This window comes from Ceratotherium simum, chromosome 4 (assembly GCF_057802395.1).
Source record: "Ceratotherium simum simum isolate JZ-2026a chromosome 4, ASM5780239v1, whole genome shotgun sequence".
Lineage (NCBI taxonomy): Eukaryota > Metazoa > Chordata > Mammalia > Perissodactyla > Rhinocerotidae > Ceratotherium > Ceratotherium simum.
The window spans coordinates 70,580,543-70,601,866 of NC_141903.1; the positions used below are offsets into that span (position 1 = coordinate 70,580,543).

General features: G+C 38.4%; 1 long non-coding RNA gene across 1 annotated transcript in view; it reads left to right on the top strand.

The window, feature by feature from the left end:
• The first annotated feature begins 546 nt into the window (after window positions 1-546).
• The window catches only part of LOC147917323 (uncharacterized), a 44,445-nt gene continuing 23,667 nt past the window's right edge, over window positions 547-21,324 (top strand). The window contains exons 1-4 of the long non-coding RNA XR_015552004.1: window positions 547-1,364; window positions 3,680-3,772; window positions 6,931-7,019; window positions 15,630-15,666. This is a non-coding gene — a long non-coding RNA (uncharacterized LOC147917323). The remainder of the gene's footprint in view (window positions 1,365-3,679; window positions 3,773-6,930; window positions 7,020-15,629; window positions 15,667-21,324) is intronic.

Consider the following 21,324-nt stretch of genomic DNA (forward strand, 5'->3'; position numbering starts at 1 on the left):
AAAAAAAAAAAATCCTAACAAAATAATAGCTAGATGTATTAGTTATTGATTGCTGCTTAACAAATTAACCCAAACTTAGTGACTTAGAAGAGAAGTATTTACTATCTCACAGTTAGGGCGGGCAGCAGCTTAGCTCAGTGGTTCTGGCTCATCGTCTCTCCGTCAGGCTGCAGTCGGAGTGTCAGGTGGGGCTGCAGTTACCCGAGGCTCGACCGCGTCAGGAGGATCTGCTTCCAAGCTCAAGCACACAGCTCTCGGCATGAGGCGGCAGTTCCTCGCCGCCTGGTTCTCTCTGCGACGGCACACAACATGGCTTCCCCCGTGGCAGGCAATACCAAGAGAGACAGAGAACCTCAAACGGAAACTGCAATCTTTCTATCACTTCATCTCAGAAGTGATGCTTCTGCTGTATTTGATTGTCACACAGACCAACACAGGCACAGTGCAGGGAGGAACTGCACCAGCGTGTGGATACCAGGAGGCGGGGTCATTGGGGGCCGTCTCAGAGGCTGGCTCCCACACTGGTGTTTATTGAGTGTCTACTCACTTACAAGCACATATTTATAGAGTATTATCTCATTTATTTTTTACAGTAGTACTCTGAGACAGATAGCCCCATTTCACCATATTGGTCAAAGAGCCTAAGGCCAAGGGATGTTAATTGCCCAAGGTCATACAGATGATAAGTGGCAGAAGAGAAAGTCAAAACAAGGCCTATCTGTCTGTAAGGATTCACATTCTTTTCAACATGTTATTATATTTCCATGATGTGCTTTGCCTTCCTGAATCTCAATTTTTCTAGACCTCATTTCTCATCTATGAACCCCCTGTCATTTTCTTTTCAGTTCTGACTCATCATTCTATATTTTGCCCACTCGTGCTGCCAATTCCACACCCTCTGATTACTTAGGTCAACAGCACTTCCTCAGACCATATTTCACCCCATCTTCTCAATAATCATGTGAGATGTGCAAAGCATTATGTATCAAAATATAATTGTAACTTTAGTAATAGCTATTGTTTAAAAAGATGTAAAAAAGAAAAGTGTAAAGATGTTGAAGAACAAACCTGAAACATATAATTGTTTCATTTGCAGAGATTAACAAGTGTATTCCACTGCCAGTAAAAACAGGCTGAAGTTTCAATGAGGAAGGAGAATGAGGCAAAGTGCAGGTGCCACTGAGATGATTTCCACACGTTTCCTGAAGACTCTACTGATTAAAATGGATACACAACAAGCTACAGGATGAAAGTGGCCCTGTAGAATATCAGCTGGCCATTCAAGTTTTCACTTCAAAACAAACAGGAGTCAAATATGAAAAACTGCCTCACTTGCTGGCCTTTCTGTCTACCAACTGCACTAAGTAGGTTTTACTGAATGGACTGGTGGGTGTATATTAATTAAAGGAATCCCATCCTAATACCAACCTATCCAGGTATTAACTTCCCTGGATATCAATTGGTCAACATGATATGAGCCAAGTAGATATGTCTAATCTAGTTTTCTTTCCACATATAAAAGAGCCTTAAAAATTGTGCTTCTTGAGATGCATCAAATCTGAAGTTACCCCTCTCTGGTCACTCTGAATAGGCAGTGGTAAAAATGTGTTGGAAAGATGGCGTATGCATATGTGTGCGTGCATTTGTGCATGTGTGTGAGTAAGTGTATGTTTGCATGAACGTTGTTCTGTGATTAACAGTGAAAATCAGACTTCTTGTCCTATTTGTACATTGTTCTAAGTCACTCTCACTAAAGTCATGTATTTGTAGATATGACTTTCCCATTTTGAGGGAGCAGGGGATGTAGTCATAATCTTCCCCAACTTAGAAAAAACCCTGAAGCTTAGACAGAAGTTGTGGACCATATAGAAGAACCAAGACTTAAACTCATGTCTCCCAGCTCTAAATCTAATTCTCTGTCTACTACACCAAACCAGAGAATCACAATCAGAGAAAAACTATTGGGAGACGAAGGGCTTATGATATCGAAGTAAGAAATAGTATCTCCTTTCTCCATCTGATTTTAAAATTAAACAAGAAAAGGAGGTCCTCAAATTCTTTGAAGGGATAGAGCAATCTTACAAACACTGAAAAAAGCTAAATGGTATAGCCCACCAGCCTTAAAATATTTTTACCACTGTCTAAAATGTTCTCTAATTAGTTTCATTGTATTCTTTCCAAGAGACCCTTTATAAGACAAATGTTAATTTCTCAATTAGGAGCACTATACATTTCATGTGATGAAATAACCATGTTAGTATAAGCTAGTGCAGAAATTTTCATCGTCCATGGAATCCTGCAGCCTCTGGAACAGGATCTTATAAACTTCCTGGAATACGAGGTGCGTGGGTGAGTCTCTACCTCTCCCATACGTCTTTTTTTACAGAGCTATCTCATGATTTTGTCAGTTTTATGTGTTGACATTTTGTTTGAATAAAGAGTTATATTGTTTTTAAAACTCTGAAAACCACTGTATTAATTCATATTATAAGTTCTCTTTTGGTATGAAGATGCTGGGTAAACATTACATCCCTACGACAAGTAGAAGGAATCACAGGACAAGGCCAATGAAAAAAATCAAACCCAGGGAAAATGTGAAATTCATGAATTCTGTCAATAGAGGGAGTGCTAGGCAAGTATGGAACTCAGAAACAAAAATTTAAAATGAGGAGACAATTCCAATGAGATGAGCCGGTGAAGGGCTTTCCTCACTCATCTGCAAGACTCAGGGTTTGTTGTATGCTGGGGCTGGCCCTGCAAAAACTGGTGTGCAGCCCTCCTAAAAGAAGCTATGTTCACTGTAAATTTTGAACGTTTTCAAGAACATCTTTGGCAGAGATCTTATGAAGCTAGGAAGGATACAACTGTGCCAGCAAGTTATATATAAAATGCATAAACCTGAGCACAGAGGATTTTTACAGGAGTGAAACTATTCAGTGTGATACTACAATGGTGGATGCATGTCATTATATATTTGCCAAAACCCATAGCATGTACAACACCAAGAGTGAACCCTAATGTAAACTGTGGACTTTGCGTGATAATGATGTGTTGATATAGGTTCATCAATTTAACAAATGCACCACTCTGGTAGAGGATGTTGATAATGGAAGAGGCTATGCATATGTCAGGACAAGAAATACATGGAAAATCTCTACACCTTCTCATCACTTTTACTGTGAACTCTTGCTCCAAAAAAATACAGTCTATTTAAAAATCTGTAAACTTGTCTTTTCCCACTATCAATTGTTATTAGTGAGAAAATTGGATATATAAAGACCAATTTTGCCCAACTGCTCTGTACCACACACAGATTATAAACTTGTTTTTTTTTCTAGAGACCCATAAACTATTCTCTCTTAACTGTTTCTCCCATTAAGAATGAAGAAAGACCTTCATCAAGAGAGGTGGCAAAAGTAATACAATGTAATCAATTATCTAGGAAATGCAAATAAGAGTTTCCCCCCCATCTGAAGTGACAATGGTCGTAATATTGCCCTTTATTTATATAGCTCTCAAAAGAGTTTTTACATCAAAAGACCACTCATGTGGTCATCAAAATTACCCTAAAACATGTGTAGAGTAATGAGAAATGAGAAAATCATGCCTCAGAGTATTAAGTGACTTTCCCAAAGTTGTGCCACCTGTATGTTGAACCAAACCTTTTGCTCTTACACAGATGACAGGATTCCTGTTAAGAGGGAGAAGAGGGAGAAGACATGAAAAAAATCCAAGTCTGGGCTGATTCTTCACAAATTTGGTAACAGAAAGGGTAGGTGCCTTTCTCCCAAGGCAAATCCTTCATCTTTATTTTAGATCCTATCCAATCCTACTTCCCAGGAATTGTACTTAATCAATGATACCCTATTCTTATTTGTCTTCATATCTCCATTTCTACTGGATTTTTTCCTCTGATATATATATGTGACTATCCCAAGTCTCTCAAATACCAAACGAATAAACCAAACTTTTCTTGACCCTATGTCCTACTTAGATAGACACCATTCTATCTCTTCTCAGTTAACCTTCTCAAAGACAGTCTATAATAATTGTCTCCACTTTCTGACCTCTTATTTATCCTTCAACCCACTCCCCTGTGCCTTCTACTTCTTCTATGCCATTGAAATAATTATTGCCCACTTAACCAATGACATTTTTATCAATAATCTCAATGGGAATTTCTCAGTTTTGAATTACTGGACTTTTGTGCTGGTTTTGACAAAAAACTGATTGCTGTCATCTTATTGATACTCTTTCCTTCCTTGGCTTTTGTGTTGGAGAAGGATGGAATGGAAAAGGAACAGAAAGCTTTCAAGACAAAAACAACAACATATATAAAGACTCCAGGGCACAAGGGAAGTGAATCAAAGAATTAAAGGATAGCCATTGTGATTGGAATATAGATAGTAGGGGTGAGCACAGCAGAAGGTGAGCTGGAAAGGTAGGTAGAAACTAGGTAATGCAGACCATTTTTAAGACTATAGATTTTACCCTAAGAAGAAAGGATGAAAACTGAGGAAGGACGTGATATAAATAGTTTATTAAAGATCACCCTGGCTACAGTCAGGAGAAAACATTGGTAGGTTGGATAGTGTGGACAGGCCACGTAGGAGGCTACTGTAATAGTTCAAGTAAAGACGATGATGGTTGAGAATAGGCTGGGGGTGATGGAGATGAAGAGACATAGCTGGAGGCCACTTTATTCTGGTTTTGATCTGACTTTTCTGGCCACTTCTTTTTTTCCATGTGACTCCTAATTTACCATCCCTAAAATATCGATGTCACCCAAGATTAACTTTTTTCTACCTTTGAACCTTCTTCATTTCATTATTCACCATTGTATCTAAGTTAGACATATATATTAGTATCACTTGTATAGCTTTCAAAATAAAAATATGTCCAGAACTTATTTCTTCTAGCATTTGGCATATGTGATGGCCATGAGAATGGGCCTCTCAGATCTCTGCCTGCAGGCAATGTGACTCGGTCAGTTCACTCAGGGCCCCAGCAGCACTCTGAAACCATCACAGTTTTATTGAGGCCATGCTGGAGGCCAGGCATTTCCCTAATTAATGAATTTCTTCTACATTTAACCCTATCTCGGTGTCTGTTTCCTGGATGACTCAAACTAAGCTCAGCTGTACCAAGAGTAAACCAAGATAAAGGCAGTAAGATCAAAATTTGGGTTGGTTACCCTGCTACCTGGCAGTTGAATAGGATGTCATCTGGTTAGTAGGGTGGGCACGGATTGTCCTTGACACAAAATGGCAGCACAAATGTTAAAATTTCAACTGTAGAAACCTGGGGAAATGTCCCGGTGGAGGAGAATGCTATGCCATGTGCAATGATAGGCATTTGAAAAATGATCCTAGTCATTGCCAAGTTGTTAGACTGCAGAAGGATAATGAGAGACTAAGGGATGTTAACAAGCCGTTAAGGGTTAAATGTGAAAGCACTATGTCCTCTCTAATAACCCACAGGATGTCCTTACCTCAAATAGAAGAAGGGCAGACAGACATAGCTGAGCAGTAAGCTAAAGACTTAATTGTTAGTCTTAGAGTCCCAGAGATGTATGAATGCTCAGCCAAGGCAGGTGTGTTATGTAAAAGTCAGCTTCCTGGTAGGAAAACCTAAGGCCCTTAAACATCCCGAATGGATGCCCCTGAGGATGTTGACTCTGCAACCCCTGAGACCTACAGATTTACACAAATGGTCCACACTTCCCTAATAAGAGCTATCACTTCTGCCTTGCTAGAACATGCTGCAGAGGCCTCTCCCTCACAAAGCATTATGTGCTCCTCTCAGGAACTTCCTATTTGATCTACCAGGCTGATAACTACCAGAGGTAAAGCCCAGCAGAACCAGACGGGATACATAATGGATCAGATAAGAGAGGAAAGAGATGATATACCTCAAGTGTTGCAAGAATTAGTCAGCATTTGCCAGCAGGAGCTAAGGGAGAACTCCTAGGACAGGGTTTTGAAGGTATTTGATCAAGTGAAGGAAGACTATAAGACTGGAAAAGTAATAATTCAGTGATATGGGGGCATTTTCTTGGGACACAGGATTTAGCACCTTAGCAATGGCTCCAAGGAATGGCCAATTCACTGCTGGGATGACTCTTAGAGGGCTGGAAAAAATGACAGCCACTGTCAACAAAGCGGAAATGCCTGATTTGTCCTAGCAGAAAATAAAGAAAGGAATAGAGACACTGGGAGAAGTGGTATAATATGTGAGGGCAGAAGAACTACCAGAGGATTATGTTGCATGGGAGGGCCCAGAGTCCACACTGTTCACCAAGGCCATCAGGAATGTGCTGGTGAGAGGGGCGCCCGCACCACTGAGAAGTTCAGTGGCAGCTCTCCTCGCAGACCAGGTATGGTGGCAGGAAAGGCCTTCACGGAACTGGGCTAGTTTTATCTCAGAAGATGATGGGATCCTGAAGTAATTGAGATCAGGTGGTGTGATGCTCAACTGCTGGACCCACAAGGCTACAATTACTACGAGGACCAGCAAGGTCAGAGGGGTAGCCAAGGCCACTGGACCTGCAAGGAGTTGAGACAGTTAATAGAGAATGGTGAGGGCCGGCCCCGTGGCTTAGCAGTTAAGTGCGCACGCTCCGCTGCTGGCGGCCCGGGTTCGGATCCGGGCGTGCACCGACGCACCACTTCTCCAGCCATGCTGAGGCCGCGTCCCACATGCAGCAACTAGAAGGATGTGCAGCTATGACATACAAACTATCTACTGGGGCTTTGGGGGGCGGGGGGAAATAGAGAATGGTGAACCAAAAAGCAAAATAGACAGCCAGCCAACCAAGGTGTTGTTAACATCTCTAATGTTAGGGAGAGGGGAGCAAGAATGGAGGAACAGGACATCACATTGAAGGTGATTGCTCCAATAAAAATTTACAATCTTTTGCTCATTTTCCAGACCTGAGCTGATTTTCAGGACCAGAATTGGAACCCACTGGCTGAAAAGATGGCCAGGCCCCTAGGAAGAAGACCCTGCATTATATACTGGTGATGATTTTCCCAGGCCTTTCCCCAAAGGGACATATAGCCATTTACTTGGGTGAATGAACACTGGGAAAAGAATAAACATTTGTTGATGATTTAAGAGAAGAAAGCAAGCTGGCAAGAAGGCCAGAAGAGTTAGGGAAGGTTTTAAGAAGAAAATAGGCTGAATCAATAGGATTAATTCCCATCTACTACTTATCATTTTAAAAAGCTGTGAATCAAGTTATAGAAAGTATATTCTATGACCACAGTGAAATTCAATTTGAATTCAATAACAGAAAGATATCTGGAAATCCCCAAATACTTGGAAACTAAATAGCACAGTTCTCAATATCTCACAGTTCTGAATACATCAAAAGGGAAATAATAAAATATTTTGAAATAATTAAAATACAACATATCAAAATTTATAAGATACAGCTATTGCCTGTATAAAATACTCTCTGCCTCAGTCTGTAATAATTTTAATTAGTTTACTTTTATTCGGTTTAGTATCTAGAATATAAACTCTGAGAGCAACAATTTCCTCTTTTTCTACACTGTATCCCCAGTTCCTAGCATAATGCTCAGTCCCAATTAAAGAAATATATATGTAGATGAACTCCACCACTCAGAAGCAACCACTACAAAAATTTAAGTGCATATGCTTCCAGAATTTTCTAGGTATGTATAAAAATATTCATATTATTTTTTACAATAATGGAATAATATTATCCACATCCATTGTAGACATTTCCCCAATTAACAATATATTGAGAAGCAATTTAAGTGTGAATAAATAAAGATATACATCACTTTTTAGTGGTTGTATAATATTGTATTATATATATTTATCATATCATAAATTCTGGTTATTATTCAATCTCTAGCCATGGACATTTAGCCTTCTGGTTTTTTATACTAAAAAAATAATGCAATAACTCACACACACACATCATACTTATCTGACTATTTTTTTAAGGAAAAATTTCTACAGTTACAATGGCCACTTAAAAGGTATACAGATGTAAATGTTTGATACAAAATGACAAATTCTAGAAATAATGTACAAATTTCACAACATACTAACCTAGGTATTTTTTTTTTAAAGCGATTATCTTGATCTTAGAGTCAAGTGTACATCGATAATTCTATTTGCCCCTTTCACTCAAGTAATGGTTAAAATGACAATTTTTCTTTGCAGCTTCCTAGTAGTCCATTAATAAATATTGCTAACAATTGTGCATTTTAAGACTTTTTAAACAAGCTGTTTTTGTTGTTATTTACAAACTGTTGATGAATGAAACTACAGTACCAATAAGGCTAATTGTTGAGCAGAATGAACTTGATCAAGCACTTATTTTGCAAATGCCTTAAAATTCGAGCAGACTACTTGATGTAAAAAATATTTACTCGAGGATGAAGCTATTCTTTCTCTTCTCCTACAGATCTTTTGTAGCTACTTTGGAAAGTAGGTGCTCTAGGAACCAAATTCCAAGTTTAATACACTGTTATTCCAAAATAGTATTCATTTTAGCCTCAATTTCTCCATTGACAAGATACAGATTATTATCACTTGTTAGCACTTGTATAATAGCTGCCTGGCAGAAAAATGATGGGATGTATGTCAGATAACTACTAGATTCCCCCACATTAGTTCCAGGCACTTTACACTACTATAATTGTTGTAATCTCACCATGAGATAAGTAGGAATATTATGAATGAAGGAACTGGAGCAACAAAAATTTAATAGTCAGGGGGCCAGCCTGGTGGTGAGTTAAGTTCCTGCATTCCGCTTCAGCAGCCCTGGGGTTCATGGGTTCAGATCCCGAGTGCGGACCTACTCACCACTTATCAAGCCAGGCTGTGGCAGGCATCCCACATATAAAAGGGAAGAAGATGGGCACAGATGTTATCTCAGGGCCAGTCTTCCTCAGCAAAAATAGGAGGCTTGGCAACAGATGTTAGCTCAGGGCTAATCTTCCTCAGCAAAAACAGGAGGCTTGGCAACAGATGTTAGCTCAGGGCTAATCTTCCTCACCAAAACAAAACAAAACAAACAAACAAACAAAATTTAATACTCAGTAGTCAAATAGGCAGAAAAAAACGCTATCATAACTTAGATTTTCCCACATCATATTTCAGCTATCAAATAACTGGCCCCTGAATAGGAAAATGCAATGGATCATGTTCTTAACTAGTAAGTGATTCTTTGAATGTGATAGGATTTAAATAGCACTCGATAACTCAGATTTGGAGAATAGATGGCACCAGTCCTACATTCCAAAGGGAGGTTAAAGCAGGATCAAATCCTAAGCAGGATTTGGATATGCAAATAAGGCATCTGAGAAACTGTTTTGCTCCCCCATCCCAGGATCATGTGGGGTCACACAGACCCCTTAGCCAATCTGTCACCTCCAGCCAAAAAAAAAAATGAGATTGAAGAGAAAAGGGAAGGCAAAGATTAGAAGAGATTAGGAGGAGGAAGGAGGTTGCTGTGGCCCACTGTGCATGCACTAACACCACCCTGAAGCCCGGGGAGAGGAGCATTGATGGCGTAGTCAGAAAGCTTGAGATATTTGCTCTGGAATTTGGAGATCACACCTGCCTGACATCAGACTCACGCCTGATAAATCTGCCTGGCCTGGTGGCTGACCATGGCTGGCCTCTCTCTCTGAACACTGAATCAAGAGAGATTGTTCCATTGTAGTCGATGTGTTCCTGACACAAGAGACAATTGGCCTGGGTGTTGTCCTGCTCAAGAAGATTGCTTTCCTACATGAGATAATCCAGCAGGGAGTAAACCCTCTAAATTCCTAAGAACTAAAGGAGGAGCTATACACAGTCAGCCAGAAAATGTATTCCTCAGCATCAGGGAAAGGTAGGTGCAGTATCTCCAATGATGGAGGAGGGAAGGTGCAGTGCTCTCCAAAGGGCACACAGAACACTTTTGCCAGTAAAAGTTGACTTTCCACATCTGCCATGGCCAGAGGAAACCAACACAAATCAGTGCCAGACAAGTAGTGCCCATAAATATATCTGCCTTCCCCACACCTCTTTCAACTCTAGAAAAAGAGTGAGAGGCAACCTCAAGAGTGGGGAAGGAGGAGAAGCACTCTGTGGAGAAATAAAGAAGCTAACTAGGCCCCTCTTTCCACAGCTGGTGGCCAATCTAAAGAAGGGGAGAATCTTTAACTTCAATGAACTTAAAAATTCTATTTCATGCAAATAAATATTTGAATGACCTGAGATTGTCCGCAGGACCAAAAAGTAACCTGAAAAGTTATGAAACCAGCTTTAAGTTTATCCATGGAGCAAGAGGAGAATTGGCCCCACAGAAAAAGTAGTATAGAATAATGGGAGACGAAAATTAAGCTGCCTCGTGATTGCACACTCCCTCTGTGTCCCACTATTTCAATATAATGATTCTACACTAAACCAAAAGAAAAGTGTTATTTTTATTAGGCAAAATATAATAGCATCTGTAGACTACAATGCATCAAGTATGACAGTCACAGTCTGTCAAATAACAATTGGATATCCACAATAGGAAAAAGGCAAGTTCTTGTTATGGATCTTCAATTAAAGAGGCATTGTTAAGTAACAGACTTCAGCTTTATAATATGAATATCAATCAGTCTAAAGGTATTGATTAAGCTCCATCTATGTGTCCATTTCTCTTTCCCTCTCCCTCAAAGGAGTAAAGATTCTGATTAAAGAAGCATTAAAACACTTAAAAGGTGTGGTTCCAACTAAAAGTTCAATACAGATTTTGAAATTAAAAAAAAAAAGAATATTAGAAGAGGTTAAGAAAGCTTACTTTATGAAAAGTTGAGTTTTAAAAATGTGTGTTTTATTACTCACATAAGCTTGGGTTTGTTTGAATTTGACATGTGCTTATTCCTGAAAATAAATAGGATATTTGAGGGGCCAGCCCCGTGGCTTAGCGGTTAAGTGCACACACTCCGCTGCTGGCCGCCTGGGTTCGGATCCTTGGTGCACACCGACGCACCGCTTCTCCGGCCATGCTGAGGCCGCGTCCCACATACAGCAACTAGAAGGATGTGCAGCTGTGACATACAACTATCTACTGGGGCTTTGGGGGGGGAATAAATAAATAAAATTATTTTTTAAAAAAATAGGATATTTGATACTAGAAAATCCTGAAAAAGAGCTAGAAGTAAAGATACCATATCTAATTTATTCAAATCAGCAGGTGGCCCAAATCTATTTACACGTCATAAATATTTCAATTATAGAAACAAAAGAAAACAGCAACATAAAAACCAAAGAAATCAACACCACAGAAACTGCTAACAGCATATGATGCTTTTAACCTCTTTAATATAAACATATTTTTCATATATTTTTATTTCTAAATATCTTTAGCAACCATGCATTTTTTTCTTACCTCAGGGTTCACTAACACACGATAAGAAATGGACTTTTTAAACAATTTACTTAAATGCATTATTATAAAAATAATTTTAACAAAAACTAATTTATTAAATTTAATAATTAACAATTAAATTAGTTAATTAATAAGTCATTATTAAATAATTAATTATCAACTGCAATAAACCTTACAATCATATTTTATTGCTAAATTATTTTTATCTCCAAAAACAAGTAAAAAATGTTAAAAGAGAAACTTAAAAAACAACAAAAATTATATAGGTATACTATCTGATTCTTTTTGAAATTAGGAGAATATTGAGCAAGAAGGGAAGGAAAAAAGAAGGAGAGGGATAGAGCAAAAGAGGAGAAGTTGAGACAAACCTTAAATAAACAAACAAGCTAATAATATATCAAGTGGCAAATAAACTAAAAATAAACGAAATGGTTGCAGTTTCAGTAAGAGCAGGTAACATTTTGATTTACAGAGTCCCATTAAAATTGGATCAATGAAACTCACTAACTAGATTTTATTGACACTATAGGGGGAAAAATCTGTCTATGTCCTGGAGTTCCAAAATGGAAGAATAAATCAGGAGCTACTAGAGGCCATCCTGCCCATAGAAGATGAGAGCCGGGCTGAGAATAAACACAAAAGAAAGCAGAGCTGCAAGATGGAGAGAAAAATCCCTGTCAACATCTTTGACCCCTTGGATACAACAGGGTCTATAGAACATAGCCCTGCGACTTTCATTTAGGGGAACCAATAAAGCCCCTGTTTTTTGTCTAAGCCAAATTGAGTTTTTTTTAATAACACTTGCAAATGAAAGTGTCCTGATTAATGCAATTCAAAAGTGAAATTTATTATACACAAGTAGTTAGAAAGTTGAAACTGATTAGCTGAGTGTTGGTGTGGTAGTGGTTCCAAAGACGTTCATGTCCTAATTCCTGGAACTTGTGAATATGCCACCCTACGTGGTAAAAGGAACTTTGTGGGTGTGATTAAATTAAGAATTTTGAGATGAGGCGATTATCTGGGTAGGCCCAATGCATTCACAAGGGTCCTAATAAGAGTGAAGCAGGAGGAGTCAGAGCAGAAAGAGAGAAAGCCAGACGCAGAGACTGGAAGAGGGAAGCAGAGATTAGAGGCATGAGCTTTGAAGACGGAGGAATGGGCCACGAGCCAAAGAATACAGGTGGCCTCTAGAAAAGGGAAACAGATTCTCCCCCCACAGCCTCCAGAAGGAATCAGCCCTGCCGACATCTTGACTTTGCCCAGATTTGTACTTCTGGATTCCATAACTGTAAGAGAATACATTTGCGTTATTTAAACCACCAAGTTTCTGGTAATTTGTTATAGCAGCCATTAGAAAATAATAGTAGTTGGGGCTGGCCCAGTGGTGTAGTGGTTAAGTTTGTACGCTCCGCTTCAACAGCCCAGGGTTCACAGGTTCGAATCCCAGGGGCAGACCTATGCACAGCTTATCAAGCCATGTTGTGGTGGCATCCCATATAAAGTAGAGGAAGATGGGCACAGATGTTAGCCCAGGGCCAATCTTCCTCAGCAAAAAGAAGAGGATTGGCAACAGATGTTAGCTCAGGACTAATCTTCCTCACCAAAAAAAAAAAATAAATGAAAATAATAGTTGGACATTTCATGGAAGCATTTTGTGTGTTATTCCAATATCCTCTACATGATTAAGAGAATTATCCTTCTAACAAAGCTAAAATTAGATTTGGGGTATGCTGAATTGAGAAACAAAATATTGGTTTGTACTTAAATATTTTCTCTACTCTGACTACTGAAAGATCCCAGGAACAGTGATACCCCAATAACAATGAGCACATCTAGCAATCAAATCTTGGTTTCTAAAACCATTCTCCATTAAAAGAAGCAGCACCCATTAGAGAAATGTCTGATTCTGGGGCTGGAGTTGGGAAAGTACAAGATGAGTCTGGAACATCTTTTTGAGCCAGAAAGTAATAAAGTACTCAGTGAATGAAAAGGACACGTCAAACTGACACAGAAGCCAATATAAAGGAAATTCCACTGACCAAATCAAGAACAGTGTGAGCATCAAAATAAATAATAACAAATTACAGCCCATTTTATAAAATAGGAGTTTGTGAATCCATATAAATAAAAATAAATAAATAAATAGGGAGAAGAGAATCTTATACTATACTGGAAACTAGTAAATATAGAAGGAATGCTTAAATCAGAAAAATCAAATATTTAGCAACCATTATCATAATAATACCATTAATTCAGCCAAAATATATCAATGGATACTAAAATTAATGGGTGAAAGTTTGACAAAGAATAAGATATTTACATATTAAAAGAACCAAAGAAATTGCAAAAAGAAAAAGATAATTATGGCATTAAGCTAGCCCTGAAGTCTAATCTACCCTCTGCATAGAAACTCTCCCCAAATACTTATTAATTATAAAGAGAATCGAGTAACTTTTGAATGGACAAACCTTATAGAGACCACCTCAATCAAGGATTCAAACTGAATATCACCAATGATGGAACAAATTAAAATCATAGACCACCTGATAGGATGCAATAAAAAGAACACACCATCGCTTCTGTGTTTCTGCGATATTCCTGCCACATAACATAATCTGAATCTAAGGAAACATCAGACCTACCCAAATTGAGGAGTATTCTACCAAATAATTGGCCTGTAAAGGTCATGAAAGTCAAGGATGACTGAGATTCAAGATTGAAGGAGATTAAAAAGAAATGACAATTAAATGCAACATGTGGTCCTTGACTGGATCTTTTTGCTATAAAGCATATTATTGGGACAACTGCCAAAACATGAGGGGGTAGGCAACCGTCTAGAAGTAATGTAGCAATGTTAATTTCCTGATTTTGATGATTATATGGTATGTAGGTGGGAGCATGTCCTTGCTTTTGCAATTACACATTAAGTATTGGAGCGTAATGGGCATTATGTCAGTAACTTGCTTTCAAATGGTTCAGAGAAAAAAAGTTCATTGTACTATTCTTGCAAATTTTCTACAAGTTTAAAATTATTTTAAAATAAAAACACTCAAAACTGTGATTCAATTTTTTGAAAAAATAAACCCAGAAACTACAGTTAGATTTGTGTAGCTCTGATGCCAAAGTCAGCACCATGGACAGACAAGGTTAATTATGTTGTCTTGATTATGCCTGGTTCTTAATAACCAAATCCCAAAAAAGATGTGTATAAGTTAAAAGACCACTTGATGGAATTTGAAGGTGCACTAGCCACAACTGTTTCCTCGTTTCAACATCTGTTACTGACACTGATGCATTTCTAATCTCCTCCTCTATAGAGAACATAACCTATGTAGTAGACACCATGGTTGTCTACACGGTATCTATTCCTCCTTCCTCTTTTCTAACACAATCCCACTCTTGCTTAGGCATCTACTCCTCGCACCATCACCAATGTTTTTAAATTTATTTATTTATTTATTTATTGTGTTTGTGTGTGTCTGAGGAAGGACAGCCCTGAGCTAACATCCATGCCAATCCTCCTCTTTTGCTGAGGAAGACCAGCCCTGAGCTAACATCTGTGCCCATCTTCCTCCTCTTTATATGGGATGCCGCCACAGCATGGCCTGACAAGCGGTGTGTCCGTGCTCGCCAGGGATCTGAATCCAGGCTGCCAGCAGCAGAGTGTGCGCACCTAACCACCAAGCCACAGGGCTGGCCCCAATTACCAATGTTTTTAAAAGAAATTTGATGGACCCCGGCACCAGAGTTGGGCCTTACTTATCTAAAAGTAATCCCATTCCCCATGCTAGAGATTGGTTCAGCTAATCCAATTAGTTTGTGGTAGTCCCCTAGCCTCAAAAATTGGTTCAGGAATTAGCTTGTAACCTAATAAGGACCAATGAGTCATGAAGGAGGGTTTTCTGGATGTTTCTGATAAGAAGCTTCTTAGCTTTTAGAAGCAAAATAGAGTACTTTCATCTTCTCCATTATATGGAGCCTAGAACCTCTAAAAGGCATTTTACCACCAAGAGGCAAATCAGCCTAAGGAAATCCCATCACTCTAGAAGGAACAAAACCAAGGAAACTGCAAAGAAAAGGAGTTGTACTCATGGTGTTAAGCCAGCCCTGAAACCCATCCTGCCTTTCTATGTTACTTTGTGAGCCAATTTAAACTAGTGGGATTGAACTGAATTTTCTGTTACATACTTCCAAAGTATGCTGATACAATCTGTATTTTCAGGTTTGAAAAGGTGGCACCCACAGGCCAATCTTTCCAGGTAATTTCTTATTTTATTCTCCTCTAAAGCCTAATATGAGAATAGTGGGAAGAAGAAGAGAAGGAAAAGAAGGTAAATAGTCTATTAGTTGAAAAGAAATTTGGAGTTAGAAAGGTATTTGCATATACATGTAAAATAGGGAAAAGTATTTTATTTATTTAACAAACATGCATATGGCACTTATGTGTCTGGCACTGTTTAGATGTTTTATAATGTTAACTCACTTAATTCCTATAAAAATTTATGAGAAATTGTTATTACTATCATCCCCATTTTTTGTGTGTGTGTGAGGAAGATCAGCCCTGAGCTAACATCCATGCTAATCCTCCTCTTTTTGCTGAGGAAGACCAGCTCTCAGCTAACATCTATTGCCAATCCTCCTCCTTTTTTTCCCCAAAGCCCCAGTAGATAGTTGGATGTCATAGTTGCACATATCATCCCCATTTTTAATTGGAGAAATTGAGGCACGTGGATGTTAAGTAACTGGCCTAAGGTCACAGCTAGCAAGAGGCAGAGCCAGGATTCAAATCACCATGTTATATTAATCCCAGACAGAGAAAAGATCATCTAATGAGGACACTTCAGTATTATGTATGTACAAAAGGATACGGCATGTGGTCAATTCACATGCAAACCTAGGATTTGCATCAGATAAAATCAACATTTCTCATATATCAGAAAACATAAATGGAACTATTAGTCATTTACCTAAAAAAAGATAATTACTGTATGTCTATGTTTATCTAAAACCAATACATGAATAGATAGTAGCACAAACTCAGTAATTATGAAGTAGGGTCTATTATAGTAGAAAAGCCTGTTAAAAATAGAAAAAGAAAAATTCCTCTTGTTAAAAATAGAGGGTGTTTGGAAGATATAGTGGAAAATGTGAATAATTTTAATTGTCAACTGGGAAACAGTACCAGACACAATTTTCTTTTTTGTCCAATACAATCAAGACTTTGCTTATTCAAGTCTGCCTAATTGACGCCTGAACTTCATTTCCCATCACCTTTACCTAATTAGTCTAGTCTATGGTTTCCAGAGAAGGTAGGTCTAACAAATCTTCTCCAGGCTCGGGAGGGAAAGAAAAGCAGCAGGAAGACCTCTCAGCTATGCTAAAGAAAGTCCTGTGTTGTGCCACGGTTTGTATATGACTTAGGGGGGCTGCCTGTCTCCCCTTGAACAAATCCTCTTTGAATATTTCCCTTTCAAAGCTGTCCATCATGGTCGAAGTGAGTGTAGAGAAGAGGCCTAATGATAGAACAAAGAGAAGAGTAAGATGGGAACTCTCTTCCACCCACCATGACTGAAGTGCTCAATGATGCCTTTAAGTGTTTAAATGCTGCACTGTCTAAATTTTAAATCGACAAACATAATATCAAGCATACAGTAAGGTTAACAGCATAATTTAAAATGTCTCTACTTGCTACAAGGAAATTGATCAGAAACAAGCCAGCAGTAAAACTTCACCGGACAGTTTTTAAGCTGCCTGCCCCATTCCAATCAGTCCCCAAAGCCCAGCTACATTCTAAGAGGGCGATCAACATTACTGGTAAACTGTTTTGTTGCTGTTGTAGTTAGCATCTTGATTCTATCTATATCAAATGTGTGTTAACTTTACTTTTTATGTTTTTTCCATTTCTGAATGTCAGAAAACATGTCTTTACATTGATATTCCCCACAGTATGTAGAATATAGCAGCTATTAAACAAATGCATTTGAATAAAGGAATTACAAAGACCACGCAGCAGGAGTCGTGAGCAGCGGTCATAACTCATCGCCCTTAACCTGTCTTGCTCCTCTTCTGCAGCACCGCCTGTGGAAAGCAAATGAATGGTTGGTTCTGCTCATTCATAAGCTCAAGTTCATTTTCCTGCCACATTTCAGAAATCGCCTGGTTTCACTGATTGCACGATACGTGGGGCCCTGCTCTGGGGGTTCCTTCAGCCCAGAACGCCCTCTCTTCTCACAGTCTTACCCATTTTTTAAAGTGCATCTCCAAGTGTTCCCTCCCTGACATAGAAGGAACATTAGCTAAATTTAGAAGGACTGAATTTTAGTCCCAACTCTTACTCTGACTTGCTGTGTAATGTTCGACAAGTTATTTAACTTTGTTCAGTATCAGTTTGTTTTTTCAAGTCGAAGGTTGAACTGCAAGGAAAGTTACAAAATGATACCCAATAGGGTTGTATATATGTTTCCTTTGACCACTCTAGTGTGGTGTGTGTGTGTGTTTTAAATTTTAAATGACTTACCAAGATTTTAAAGTTGAGTAGAATTTTTTGAGTAGAATCTCAAAAAATACAGGGAAGACATTTTTCTAATTTTATTGCACTTATAAAATAATTTGATTAATAAGTTTATTGTAGGCTTATCATTTTATCTTGGCTTTTATAATATGTTGCTAGTTACAATCTTGACTTATTTGATGGTGAGTAACTGAGCAGGAATGCAATTCAATTTTAGGTTCCTGTGGGAAAAGGCAATGTGTTTATAATGCATTTTCCAGAAATGAATTGGAAAAAGTAACGGTTATCTTGTGATTTTTGTTATTTTATAAGTTCACATGCCCACTAAACTAGATTTAACTCTTGTTATAATTAGTTGTGATTTCAGAGTTTATGAGGTTTGCTGATACAATCAAATTTAGATTGTGGCTAAGGTTGTTAATATTTTCTTAAAAGTAAGTTTAGTTGGTAGCTGTGGAGCATAAATAGTGGAAATTGGTATCAGCGCCAAATTTGCTTCTGTTTTCTCTCAGCTGCTTGTCTTTCACATTAGAAAATAAAGGGGAAAAAGAGCCAAAAATCTTAGTGGTGCTTACCAAGTACTTGAAGTTAGTTTTCAATTGACATTCAAATAAATTGGGGAAAAGAAAAAATGGTCATAAAGGAGTAATATAGATACATGGAAAATTCTACAGGGGAATTTTACTTTAAAATTCACTGCATGATTTAAATGAGTGTATACAAGTGTCTGTGTGTGGATTTCTGACACACATTAAATAACATCAATTAGATAGATGTACATGAGATAAAGTAAATAAGTTGCAAACCTATGATTAATGCAATGGTGTTTGTAGGCTTTGAATAGGCTGCCTCTTGGAATTAGGTTAGATAATGTCATCTTCTGAACTAGAATTGAATATGCTTTTATTAAATTAGTATTAGTTATCTGGATAAGTAACACACTGAAATAACATTTGTAATTGTAATGTTAGTGAATCTAGCATTTTAATAGCATTTTATCTAGCATTTTAATAGTCTATTAAAATCCTTTCAGGGAAACAAAAAAATAAATACAAAAAAAAAATAACCTGCAGTCTGTATGACATTTTTAAAAACTAGACCCAAAAGGTAAAAATTCCTTTGTCTCTAGTTCAGCCCTTTCAGGAAACAGAGTTCCTAGGTGTGATGGTTAACTTTATGTGTCAAATTGACTGGGCTACTGGGTGCCCAGATATTTGGTCAAACATTATTCTGGGAGTTTCTGTGAGTGTTCTGGGGTGAGATTAACATTTAAATTGGTCTGAGTAAAGCAGATTGCCCTCCCCAATGTGGGTGGGCCAGGCTCATCCAATCTGTTGAAGGCCTGAGAACAAAAATGATGACCCTCCCCCGGGAAGAGACAATTCCTCCTACCTGACTGCCTTCAAGCTGGGCTTCAACTTTTTCCCGCCTTCAGACTCGAACTGAAACATTGGCTCTTCCTGGGTCTAAAGCCTGCCAGCCTCAGCCTCAGACTGGAACTACAGCATCAGCTCTCCTGGGTCTTCAGGTTGCTGATCACCCTGCAGATCTTGGGACTTGTCAGCCTCTGTAATCATGTGAGCCAATTTCTCATCATAAATCTATTTTTTATATATATGACCCATTGGTTCTGTTTCTCTGGAGAACCCTAATACACCAGCCATCCACAACATTAGTTCACTGGTCTGTTCATCACATATGTTCCTATTTTAGAGATGGGTCCATGACACTATCTTATCCTGAAGGCATTATGCTTTAGGAATATCCATCTCTTTTTTATTTTCTTTAAATATTTTTATTAACTTTCTGATATTAATTTTATTTCACATGAAGTCTCTGTTACAGTAAAAGAATAGGTAGACCACTAAATATGTATTTTCCAGACTTCTCATCTAGCAATTTCATTTTTAACCAAGTGATTTGTGAGATTAATAAATCAGTTTCTTTAGAATGTATCTGTCTCCCAAAACCTGGTTGTTCTTGAATGGACTCACAATTCACAGGTGCTCACAACAAAGGCTAAAGAGCAAATTCCATGTTCAAGGTGGGCTCCCATGGAGTACTTGCTCCATATGACCTCTCTGAATCTTCTCTCCTTCTCCCCCACCCTTCATCTTTCCACTCCACTCCACCCCATTGGCATCATAGTTACATTCCAGAATTTTCCACATTATACAATCTTTAGGGAACAGATGGTAAGCGTATTTGAATCTCAATTTCTGATTCAAATTCATTAGTACTGGCTGTCTTACCCATTATGTTGAGAATTAACAAGCAAGTGTAGACCATTGGGAGAAATGATTAATTAGCTATGTCAGCCATAGATGAGACAGAAAGCAGTGGCTGCAAAAGTCATGCATTCACCATCCCTGCTCCAGATTTTTAAGTTGACACCCTTCTAAAATATACATGAAGAACAATGTTACAGGAAAATTTATTGAGATAATAATTTCTGTCTTATTCCCACTCCTCTATGAGACTCTCACAGGAAATGCAACTTTAATTTCATTACAGTTACCCAGACCCTTAGAAATAGGGACTTCCAGCATTGTACTCCAATTTCCTTTAGTGTTCAGGCTTGTTAACAGCTTTGGGTTTCAGAGGCAGAAACGGAGATTGTCTGGCATCCAGGAGACAACTCCTTTTTAGGCTTTTGTTTGGGACTCAAAGCACCTGTGGTTACTAGGTTGCATAATCCCAGTGGGGAGAGGGGAAGAAGGCTATGCTTGGAGTAATTTTAGAAAATTGCTCATCCTAGAAAAGAAAGAATAGCTTCTGAGAGACTAGTGCAGGCACAGGAGGACTTTATGGTTTTCATATCTGGTGCACACTCACAAACCCTTGGTCCTAATGGCAGATACTAGGGAGGACTGAAAGCCTTTGGACATCTGTGGAAGCCTGGCCTCTACATCCTGAGATTCTTCATCACAGAGAAAAGAGTCTCTGTGACGAAGCCTGAAGTCAGTACAGAAAACCTGTGTGAAGGCATCTGAGTCCTTCTGGAGCAGCAGTGCCTGAATAATGGTAGAGAAGCAGCTGTTTGCAGCAGCATCACTTGATAGAAGGAATATTAAATGAAAACCAACACAATGGACTAAGGACCAGGGTCTTCTTCCGTTTTTCACACACTCGAATATTTGCACAACCCTAAAGAGAGGTAGTAGTCTACCACTCCCCTACAAAAAAAAAATTAGACTAAAAGTAGGGGGCTCAAATCCACATTCAAGTTGTAAAAAAAAAACAAAAAAAATGTTGTCTATTGTTCCCCAAGAATTGCAGAGCAAAGTCATACCTAATACACAAGAATTACAAAATGACAGAAAATACATGATAATTTAAAATGAGTTCAAATTCATTGGTATCATCAGAAATTCCACAAAGCTGGGAGAAGGGGTCAGAGAATCTC